This window comes from Dermacentor silvarum, chromosome 1 (genome assembly GCF_013339745.2).
Source record: "Dermacentor silvarum isolate Dsil-2018 chromosome 1, BIME_Dsil_1.4, whole genome shotgun sequence".
Classification (NCBI taxonomy): domain Eukaryota; kingdom Metazoa; phylum Arthropoda; class Arachnida; order Ixodida; family Ixodidae; genus Dermacentor; species Dermacentor silvarum.
In genome coordinates this window covers 82,218,490-82,229,421 of record NC_051154.1, presented here as the reverse complement: position 1 = coordinate 82,229,421, position 10,932 = coordinate 82,218,490, and the positions used below count along the sequence as shown (strand labels likewise).

At 51.3% G+C, this 10,932-nt stretch overlaps 1 protein-coding gene across 1 annotated transcript in view; it reads right to left on the bottom strand.

Annotated features, from left to right (window-relative positions):
• The window catches only part of LOC119431642 (iroquois-class homeodomain protein IRX-6), a 181,632-nt gene that overhangs the window by 18,379 nt on the left and 152,321 nt on the right, over positions 1-10,932 (bottom strand). The gene's annotated exons all lie outside the window — the stretch shown is intronic.

Sequence of the window (10,932 nt, the reverse complement as noted above, 5' to 3'; positions counted from 1 at the left end):
AACTCGACTTGTTGAAACAATCGCGACTTTACTAAATCAGTTAACAGCGGCCACCAAATTGATGCAATATTGATGGATTGTTCAACAGCATTTGCCAAAAATTTCTCAAAACTCTACTTTGTTTTTATTTAGACACGATATTTGGAAACTGGCATTTTATAAACTGGCATTACGCGTAAGTGACCGAAAGACATCAATTTGTTTCTGTTCGGGATCATTGCTCCGAAATACCAACGGTGTATTCTGGAGTTCTCTAGAGTTCTGTTCTGACCGAGCTCCTTTCTTCTTGTGGTTTTTATTAATGATATTGCGCGCGACCTATTTCATAACGTCGCTCTTTAGTGTGATGATTGGCAAACGTTAATTTATATTTTTAAATAAAACTGTCTTTTCAGATAGTCCCGCAAGTCCTAACGCTTTGCCACATAGACACCCATGCAGCAGGGCAGAAGTTGTACTATCGAGACCAGTTCGAAAAATTGAATGCATAGCTCACAAGTCAAGTTTGCGTGTCGGCAACTTCGACAATATAAGCTTTTAGCAGATGTCTCTTAAACATACAGAAGCCGTAGCTGATGACGGTGCTACATCGCTACAGTCTTGTACGAAGAAAATGTTTTTGAGTAGAGGGAGAGAAAGAGAGGTTTGGATCGTCGCAATAGACACAATTGTTGGAGCCATTTCCGACGTCAAACATCCGGGAATAAGTGGATCGTCGTGGCTACCGACTGCGTTACCCGCTACGCCAGAACGAAAGCCCTACCCTACGGTACCGCGGCCGTAGTAGCGAACATCTTCGTCGATAACATCCTGTTATGACATGGTGATCCAGAAGCCCTGATTACCGACAGAGGAACTGCTTTTACGGCGGAGCTTACTCAATCCACCCTGTAATACAGTCAGAGAAGTCACCGCAGGACAACCGCCTACCACTCGCAGACAAATGACCTTACAGAGCGACTGGATAAGTGTACCTCGCCGACAGGTTATCTATGTATGTCGACGTCAAAAACACGACCTGGGATGCGGTCATTCTCTACGTAACCTTCGCTTACAACACTGCGGTGCAAGAAAGAACGCAGATCACGCCGTTCAAGCTGATTTACGGAAGGAACCCGACGACGACTCTCGACGCCATGCTGCCACACGTTACCGACGAAGAGAATCTCGACGTCGCTGCCTATCTGCAGCGCGCTGAAGAAGCACGACAATTTGCCCGGCTAAGCATCAAGAGCCAGCAAAAGGCGGTCAGCCGACACTACAATCTTCGAAGACGCTACGTGGAATGCCAGCCCGGCGACCGTGTTTGGGTTTGGACCCCGATACGCCGACGAGGACTTAGTGAGGAACTTTTGCGACGTCATTTCGGACCCTACAAGATTATGCGTCGTATTGGCGCACTGGACTATGCGGTCGTGCCAGACGGCATTTCGGAATCACAGCGGCGCCATGCGCGACCTGAAGTAGTCGATGTGTTGCGTGCATCTTAAGCCTTTCTACGCCCGCTGACGAACTTCGGGACTTTGTTTCTTTGTTGCTTTGTTGTTGTCTTTTCTTCACTATACGGAAACTTTCGCTCATGTCGCTCAGCATCGGGCCGATTCTTTTTAAGAGGGGTGCATTGACACGTGTACTTGTTTATCTTTCTCCGGTGACCGCTTTTCCCCGACTAACAAATGTTAAACGTTATCGCTCGGCGCAGGACGCGCCTGCATGTATCGGAAGTTTCTCGAATGTTATCGATGGTTCAGCCGTTGTCTGCTGTCACCGAACCTTGTGTAACCTGATTACATGCGCGACGCGAATTGTGTAGTACTTTCTGGAAGGCACGCAGACACCAGCGATTCCGCTGGAACCTTCGACGCGTCATGTATAAAAAAAGCCGACGCACTTGGCCCACTGATCAGATTTCGGCGATCACTGACTGTTCTCGCCGCTACCGCTGTGATTTGAGTGCGACTTCTTTTGCTGGGCACAGGTTCACCCAATAAAGATTTCACGTTTTGAAGTCACGCTTTTGACAGTGTGTTATTCGACGGGCTCACGACAACATGACAATATACGCTTTTAGCAGATGTCTGTTAAACATAAAGGAGCCGTAGCCGATGACGGTGCTACATCGCCACAGTCTTGTGCCAAGAATTTTTTTTGAGTAGAGAGAGAGAGTGAGAGGGGGGTTTGGATCCTGAAGAGGTTTGCTTAGCGGCGTGCCTATCATGCTACTCCAGATGGACCAAGGGATCTGACAAAAAGCTGAATATCTCCGCAGCCTCAAAACGCAGCCTGGTATTCCCATTTCCAGCTTCTGCTGGTATTTGCGAACAACATTGCGATGTTCGGTTTTACTGGCTACATTTAAAGGCTTCTCGGATATTTAGCGTTTTCTGAGATCCCGTGGTCCGTAAACTTTTTTGGTCGATAGTACATTAAACGCAAGCACCTTTGCGGGACGTTACGGTGCTTGTCCCTTCAAGACATTTAGTTTAAGGTGCGGGAACGCAAATGTAAGAAGGATGTTAGAAGACAGAGCGCCGTCCGGTGCCTTGTGCCAAATGTATCCAAGCCCAGGCAATCCATTAATAACCATCCTGTTGTTGCTACGCGGACGCGTCTCGTTTAGGCATACAGAGGCCGGAATCACTGAACGATCTCATAAATGGGAAGCGCTATGCACTCATAACTAACGTTTCAGGTGAGTTTAGAGGAAGCGAAAGCTCATTTCAATAGTTACTGGCGATCAACGAGAGCGAGAACGTAGCCATGACGAGAATTCACGCTGCGGCGGGAGTCATGGGTACCGCCATGTTGGACAACGCAATTTCGTAGCGTTTGTAAACATTACGAACCTTACACTCGCCAAATAACGTATACGTTATCATAGCGCACCTAAACCACAGAAACCCAATAACGTTCGGAGCATGCGCATTGATGCCAACTTCATTTATTTACGTACGTAATGCGTTTACTTTTGGTTGCAAACGCTACTCCAAACTGTCTAATAAGGCTTTCAGTGCCACAACGCTAGCCTGCAATGTCATATCTGCCATGTTTATGCACGGATGCTAGATTCAGAAAAACATGTCAATTTTACGGCATAGTATTGCCACGCGTCTTCAAAAGGGGGCTGACAACGTTTATTGAGAGCGGCTGGGCTCTGGAGAAAACGGCTGCGAGAGATAACTATCGAGCGGGGCGGTTAGCACGCGCACTTCTTTCTTCTTGCGCCTCTGCGCTTGCCCTATTCCCACTACTACAGGTGACATTTCCCCCCTTCCACAGAAAGAGCATCGGCTCGATGCTCAAGAACTGGTGTGGGAAAGGGAAAAAAACAGCAAAAAACAAAACACGCTCAATGAAGATGCTCGCGCACAGAACACAGTGAGAGCTACAGCAGCGTAGCTAGAAACAATTCTCTACCGCTCTAGAAACAGAGTAAGTGCAGTAGGTGCATATGGGAGCGTAAAAATCACGAACGCGCAACGTAGGGCTTGATGCGTACGACGTGAACTACGTCAGGGCTAGGTGGTTGTCCACGCCGTGTTTGCGCCGCACTGTCTGGAACGACTTCATAGTTCACGTCACTAATGCGGCACAGCACTTTGTATGGGCCAAAATACCGGCTGAGCAACTTTTCACAAAGGCCACGGCGGCGAACAGGGGTCCACACCAACACTTGGTCTCCAGGACTGTAGCGCACTTGCCGGTGACGGGAGTTATAGCGCCGTGCATCGGCGTGTTGCTGCTCACCGATATGCAGAGCGAGTTGGTGAGCCTCCTCAGCGCGCTGAGCAAATTCTTCGAAGTCAGTAGTTAGGCTCTCGGCGTCGCGGCATGGAAGCATATCGTGGCATGGAAGCATAGCGTCCAGCATCGTCTGTACTTCGCGGCCGTAGACGAGGCGAAATGGTGTGAAGCGCGTTGTTTCTTGTACGGCGGTATTATACGCGAAGGTCACATAAGGCAGGATACGATCCCATGTTTTGTGCTGGACGTCGATGTACATAGAGATCATGTCTGTGATGGTCTTGTTTAATTGCTCCGTAAGGCCGTTGGACTGCGGATGGTAAGCGGTCGTCTTTCGGTGCCTGGTATTGCTTAGTTGAAAAATTTCGTCCATGAGCTGTGCCGTGAACGCCGTTCCTCTGTCTGTGATAACAGAAGATGGGGAAGAATACAATGTGAGACATTAAGAACTGCGCTACCTCATAAGCCGTGGCTCGTGGGAGCGCCTCTGTCTCGGCATAGCGGGTTAAATAGTACGTCAGTGGCGACAATCACCCACTTGTTGCCTTCGGTTGACAGAGGAAAAGGCCCAAGAATGTCCAAGCCTACTTGGTCGAATGGTTTATGAGGTGGTTCGATGGTTTGCAATAACCCGGCGGGCTTCAGGGGTGGTGACTTTCGTCGCTGACATTCACGGCAGCCTTTAACATACTGTTTGACGCTCGCCGAAAGCCCGGGCCAGTAATACATCTCGCGGACTCTAGCAAGCTTTCGTGAGCAGCCGAGGTGGCCAGATGTAGGCTCGTCGTGGAAAGCGAAAAGAATATCGTCCCGCAAGTCTTTGGGAACTACTAGGAGGTAGGCTCGGTCGTTCGGGCGGGCGTTCTTCTTGTACAGCACATTGTCTCTTAGACAGAAGGACGTCAAGACGCGACGTAGATGGCGTGGTATGGTTGTTTGACGGCCCTCTAAATGGTCGATGAGAGTTCGAATTTCAGCGTCGTCACGCTGCCATCTGACCAAGTCCGACGTAGTAAGGGCGCCCAGGAAGCCCTCGTCGTCCTCTGACTGTCGACTGACAGATTCGGCGGGAGCACGCGACAACGTGTAAGCGTCTTCGTGCTTGCGGCCAGACTTATAAACTATGGTGACGTCGAATTCCTGTAGCCGCAAACTCCACCGTGCCAGCCGTCCTGAAGAATCGCGTATATTCGCCAACCAACATAGAGCATGGTGGTCTGTCACCACTTTGAAGGGACGGCCGTAGAGATAAGGGCGAAACTTCATGATCGCCCAGACGACCGCGAGACACTCTTTTTCTGTAGCAGAGTAGTTCGCCTCGGCACGGGACAGCGAGCGGCTAGCATAAGCGATTACTCTTTCAATGCCGTCTTAACGTTGGACGAGTACTGCGCCAAGGCCGATGTTACTGGTGACAGTATGCACCTCGGTGTCAGCCTCCTCGTCGAAATGTGCCAGGACGGGTGCTGACTGCATGCGTTGTCGTAGTTCAGCGAAGGCCGCCTGTTGCTCATTCATCCAGGCAAATGGCGTGTCATCCCTGGTAAGGCGAGTCAGGGGTTCCGCAATCTTCGAGAAGTTGTCGATGAAGCGGCGATAATACGCACACAAGCCCAGGAAGCGTCGGACGGCCTTCTTGTCGGCAGGTGGAGGAAAAGCTGCTACAGCGGCAAGCTTGTCGGGATCGGGTCGAACTCCTTTGGCGCTGACGACGTGTCCGAAAAACTTGAGCTCTTCATAACCGAAGTGGCACTTCTCTGATTTAAGCGTGAGGTCAGCCGATCGGAGCACTTCTAGCACATGCCGCAGGCGATGAAGATGTTGCTCAAATGTTTCAGAAAAGACAACTACGTCGTCAAGATACACCAAGGCAAGTCTGCCACTTCAATCCAGCGAGGACAGTATCCATCATTCGCTGGAAAGTTGCTGGGGCTGAACACAAACCGAAAGGGAGCACTCGAAATTCGTAAAGGACGTCGGGAGTCACAAAGGCAGTTTTCTCGCGGTCTCGTTCGTCTACCTCGATCTGCCAGTATCCACTTTTCAAATCAAGTGACGAAAAGAACTGGGCACGCCGCAGTCTACCTAACGAGTCATCAATACGCGGCAGTGGGTACACGTCCTTTGTAGTTACGTTGTTGAGCTTCCGGTAGTCGACGCAAAAGCGTAGCGTTCCGTCTTTCTTTTTGACAAGAACGACCGGAGACGACCATGAGGTGTTGGAAGGTTCGATCATGCCGTCATTAAGCATCTCTTGTACTTGCGTACGAATCGCTGCGCGTCCCTTTGCCGACACGCGGTAGGGCTGCTGGTGTATCGGGCGTGCGTCGTCGCATGTGATGATCCTGTGCCTTGTAACCGAAGTCTGGCGTACCTTAGACGAGCTTGCAAAGCATGCCCTGAATTCAAGCAAGAGCTCGTGCAGTGCCGCCTGTTTGTCGTTAGATAACTCTGGATTAATGTCGACGTTGCCCAGTGATTTGTCATCCATCCTCACTGGTTCAGGGGCAAAGCATTTAGCGACGTGTTCTATTTCTTCGGCAAACGCTATTGAAGTACCGCGGAAGAGTTGTCGATGCTCGTTACTAAAGTTGGTGACTAGCAACTTAGATCGGCCATCACGAAGCTGTAGCACACTCCTGGCCGCACAAACACCTTGCGTCAGTAGATGCGCTAAGTTACTTTCTGCGACCACTCCACCTTCGCACATTCCACTGCACATAACTTCGACTAGAACACTGGCTCGTGGAGGAAGCGTAACACTTTCGGCGGAAACACGAAGCGCGTCGTCACGTCGTTTGTAGTCGTTTGTGTCGATTGCTTGGTCAGCTGAGAAGGTGACTGCACCTCCCCGTAAGTCAATAACAGCGACGTATTCCTGCACGAAGTCAACTCCGAGAGTTACGTCGCGGGAGCATTCGCGTAGGACAAGGCAACTCCCCACGAATGTCGATCCTCGAATCCGAACTCTTGTCGTGCAGGATCCCAGAGGAGTAACGACGTGACCGCCAGCCGTACGAATCTGCGAGCCATGCCAAGGGGTAATTACTTTCTTCAGAAACGTCGCCATCTTTCCGCTTAATATAGAATAGTCCGCTCCGGTATCCACTAAAGCGCTAACCGCGTAACCGTCGATCACCACTGGTATGTCGAGCGAAAGCCGGTCATTTCGTTCAGCTGCAGTTGATGTCGGACCAGTACCCTTCGATACTCGCGTCGATCGGAAATCTTCAGCGCGTCGACTGCCAGCGGCCTCGCCCCCAAAGGTCGCTGTAGTTAGTTTTCCCTGCGGGGAGTTGGCGACCGTCCGCTCGAATACCGCTGGGGCGATGGTGAAAATCGCCTTGGCGACGGCGAGCGCGACTGCCGCCCGGTAGGCGGGGACACGCGTTGCTGAGCCAGATAATCTTCAATGTCCTGAGGTCGTCGGCCCAGACGGGGTGGCGGCGAGTAGGCGGAAAAGCCCCGCAACCCGAGGCGTCGGTGTGGGCACTGCGGTACAAATGATCTGCCTCACCACAGTGGAAACACAGAGAACGGCGATCCGGAGAGCGTCAAACATATGACTTCCGAGGGGACATGCGTCGTCGTCGGCGTAATGTACCGGTTGCTCTTGCGGAAGCACAACCGGAGGAGCAGCATGGGGAAACGGTGGAGGCGTGCATCGTTCCTCGATGTACGGCACCGGTTGGGCTGGTGGGAGTGCAACCGGATGAGCGGCCTGAACAAACAGCGGCGGGGACGAAGCAAGCTGTCTCAAGACTTCTGCGTAGGTCGCACGGTGGTGTACAGAAGGTGCAGGCGCGGTGTTAGCAAAAGGAACGGTGGACCGGAGCGCTTGGTGCACTTCATCTCTTATATATGCTCACCGTGGCTTGTGGGGTGCCGTAAATCTTCAGTATCTCTTCGCGCACAACGGTGCCGATGAGGTCTCGAAGGTTGTCATTGTGGCTCCCGATGGCCGTGGACATGTCAGTAGTCGCGTTCACTTGCCGCTCGTAAAAGTTAGAGCGCTGCTGAAGCATCTTCTCCATGCTGACAGCCTCGGATAGAAATTCGGCGACAGTCCTCGGAAGATTGCGCACCAGACCAGCGAAGAGCTGCTACTTCACCCCTCGCATCAGGTGACGCAACTAATTGTCCTCGGTCATTCCAGGGTCTGCTCGTCTGAAGAGGCGCGTCACATCTTCGACGAACGCGGTAACGCTTTCGTTGGGAAGCTGGACTCGGACCTGAATTGCTCGTTCGGCTCGTTCGCGGCGATCAGGACTGACGTAGGTGTCCAGTAGATGACGGCGGAACTCGCGCCACGATGTCAGTTGCTCCTCACGGTTTTGAAACCATGTACGCGCGTCGTCCTCGAGGCAAAAGTAGACATTCCTACGTTTAGTCGCGTCGTCCCATTCATTGTATTCAGCGACGCGCTCGAAGTCGGTCATCCAGTCTTCGACGTCTTCGAAGACGTCGCCATGGAACGACTTCGGCACTAGCGGGTTCTGAAGTGTATACCGATTCGTCATTGCACGTTCCATACCGGTTGGGGTAGTCTGAAGCACTACGGTGTCTTCAGGGGGCAGTCCCCGGATCCTGCGGCTGGTCCGATGGACGGGAGTATGGACTAACACAGGGCTGGTGCTTCTGCTCCCAGGAGGAGTCTGTGGCATGAGTGAGAAGTACCCAGCACCTCCACCACTTTGCCACGCGTCGTCAAAAGGCGGCTGACGACGTTTATTGAGAGCGGCTGGGCTCTGGAGAAAACGGCGGCGAGAGCTAACTATCGAGCGGGGCGGTTAGCACGCGCACTTCTTTCTTCTTGCGCCTCTGCGCTTGCCCTATTCCCACTACTACAGGTGACAGTATAGAGTTGAAAGAGTGTTCAAAGGCAGCATCATTATGCAGTTGCTCACAAAAAAAAAAAGAAAAAAGAAAAAGAACAGACAGGCCCGTTTTTTTATTAGTTCGCAAATATGAAAAATTTCATGTATCTAATTTTGCCTGCGTCATCTTCGTAGTTATAACCAACAGCAACCAAAAATATGGAGTTTTCCATATAGGGGGCCCGAAGTTAGGGAACGCTATTGATCAGGCGTTCAAAAGAACGTAAAGAGAATACAATAGAACGCAAAGTATACACAAAGGAGTTTTGATTTTTGGGTACGGGAACCCTCTCTGGGACGCTAATTCTAAAACTCCTTAACAAAATGTGCGGATTTGCATACTCTCCGCACTTAGGCTGTTTGTTCCGAGTTCCATACGGAGAGCTGAATACAGCGTGAGACGCTTATGGCAACGTAGATTAGGCAATCGGTGTTAGCTGGAACCACCTTACATATAACATACTTCGCGCGAAGTGTATTTCATTTCAACCGCAGAGGTGGTGAAATGGTAGAGCGTCTGCCTGGTATGCCGAGGAGGTACTGGGTTCCAATCCTGGTGCCGCCGGAAACCCGCCGGTTTTTTCTACTGGGTAGAGATGTACCACGTCCTGGTGCTCGGTTGGTTATATGGGTTCTCATGTCGAAAGGGGGCCCTATCAAGATTTGCGAGGGCCTCTGGGCACCCCTTGTCCCCACCACAGTTTTGGTGAAATAGTCGAGCATACGCCGCTGCTGTGGGAGGCAGACGAGTGCTGTCGCCGGGTGTCTACCAGTAAAAAAAGTACAAGCGCGCTCCCGGCGAGGTGCTTTTCAACTACGGGAGTTCCAGATGCTTGGAAGGACACCCATTTATTGGGAAGTTCGCGGCATGGGGCCACCAGACTCCTTTTTGAAGAGTCTTGGTGTTTTGTTTGTCTTGGTTCTTGTACGGCAAGCATAGCGGTCTAAACGCACCTCTTCCTAGCAACGCACCCCTGGAAAGCCGGATGCCTGGCCGGGGAGCTGCCTGTATCCGTCTTATACACCGGTGGGTGTCCGGCGATGGGGATTGAACCATGCATCTCCCGCAGCCGAGCCGCACGTCCTGCTTCACGTGACCGGTGTACCATGCCCTGGTTACGCCACTGGACCATACAGGGAGTATCGATTGCTTAACTCTTTCGTAACTGGGGCCTAATTCACAAAGCTTTTTCTTCAGAAGTGGTCTTCGCACTACTTGGCCATCGCGACGGGCGAAAACAACACGCCGGTGTCCTTGTTCTTTGACGAGCATGCTGAAGACGCTCAATATAGTCAATAATGATAATATATAAATTCGCTATAGCAATATTCACTATACAGCAGACCCACCATAGTCACAGCTTCGCTGGCTTCCATCTTCACAGTAATGGAAGGGCTCTGAACTTTTTCTTCAGAAGTGGTCTTCGCCGTTGGCCGGCCCCTTTCGCTAATATTATCTGCAAGATCACGATTGGCTTGAATATTCTCTTACGAACAGTTTTAGAACAAGCATAGATTTAGTGCAAGTTTTTTTGTGAATACGGGACCTGATGAGGCTCAATCGTAAGGCAGCGAAATGACACTTGCGGACATCTTTGACTGGTCGTTACAAAACACCCGAATCGTGTTCCGCTGGGGCTCTACCAGCGCTCTCCGGAGCGCGGTCCAGTCCTCCGCGACGCCAAGGCGGCCGAAAGCGACAGGTCACGTGAGTGCTTTCCCATGTTGCTTGGCGTGTTTTGTGGCTGAGCCTGCTGAGCCGCTTAGCGCGGCGCCAGATATGAGCGATAATATGGGTGATGAACCTCTTTTTTTTTTTTTTTTCGGCTGAGTGAGATTGAGAGAGTGTGACTTTGCGAGGAACTTCGCTTTTGCTGGAAGTCACCGTATAGGTCTATTCTACTTTCTGTTTTCGGGAATCTATTGTGGATGTGCGCGAGCCTTATCGAGTTTTATCGTTGTGCGCCCCTGCGGTAATACTCCACGGTCGCAAGGACGCAGAAGTGGCTACGCAAGATTCCGGAGCTGCGGGCAGGCCGACAATCACAGTACACAGTTTCGTGACAGTGGCCGTGATTCGTGTGCTTCATTGTGCTGTAATACCGCGCGATATAAGGGTGATCGCGTCGAGAGTGTGTGCTCGCGGCGCATGGTAATTACGATGGCAAGCGCTGCTGACTGGTATTCACGCTATTCCTGCTCGAAAGTCAGGTTCGTAACGTGTAATGCAATATACATGCTTTTTCCAGTGTTGACGCCTTGCAAGAACCCCATTGCCAACATCTACTTTGGTGTTACTTAACTGATATTC